Here is a 530-nt window from a genome sequence, read left to right on the forward strand (position 1 = left end):
AGCACGGCGTGGCACAGCACGGCGTGGCACAGCACGGCTGTCTCATGCCGGTTCCCAGCACAGCAGAGCCCCGGCGAGCCCCACGGCCGAGCGGGGAAGGGCCCAGGGCGCCCGTCGTGCCGGGAACCCGGGCCTGGGACGAGCCGCCTGCGCTCCGGGTAAAGGCGGGAGCGAGGCGGAGCCGCGGCGCCGGCACGGCCGCGAGGCCGGAGCTCCCCGCGCTCCAGAGCCGCCGCCGGGAGCAGGAGGTTTCCCCACCACCCGCCACGGAGCCCCGGGACGCGGGAGCCCGCGCCGGGGCCGGGTGCCGCCGCGCAGGCGTGCCGTTTGCGCTTACACATGCAAAGCATTAGGGTTTGTTTAGAAGCCCTTTATTGTCGTATTTTGTTCTCTATTTCCTACAAATTAAATTTRCTGAGGGATATGTGCAGATTGTGAAATGATTTTGAGAATAGTTCCTCTGGGTTTTTTAATTTCCTCTGCATTAAATTTTTACAGTGTTTAAAGCACTCTGAAAAATTAAAAAAAAA

This window comes from Rhea americana, unplaced genomic scaffold, assembly GCF_003343005.1.
Source record: "Rhea americana isolate MKP2758 unplaced genomic scaffold, rheAme1 scaffold_568, whole genome shotgun sequence".
Lineage (NCBI taxonomy): Eukaryota > Metazoa > Chordata > Aves > Rheiformes > Rheidae > Rhea > Rhea americana.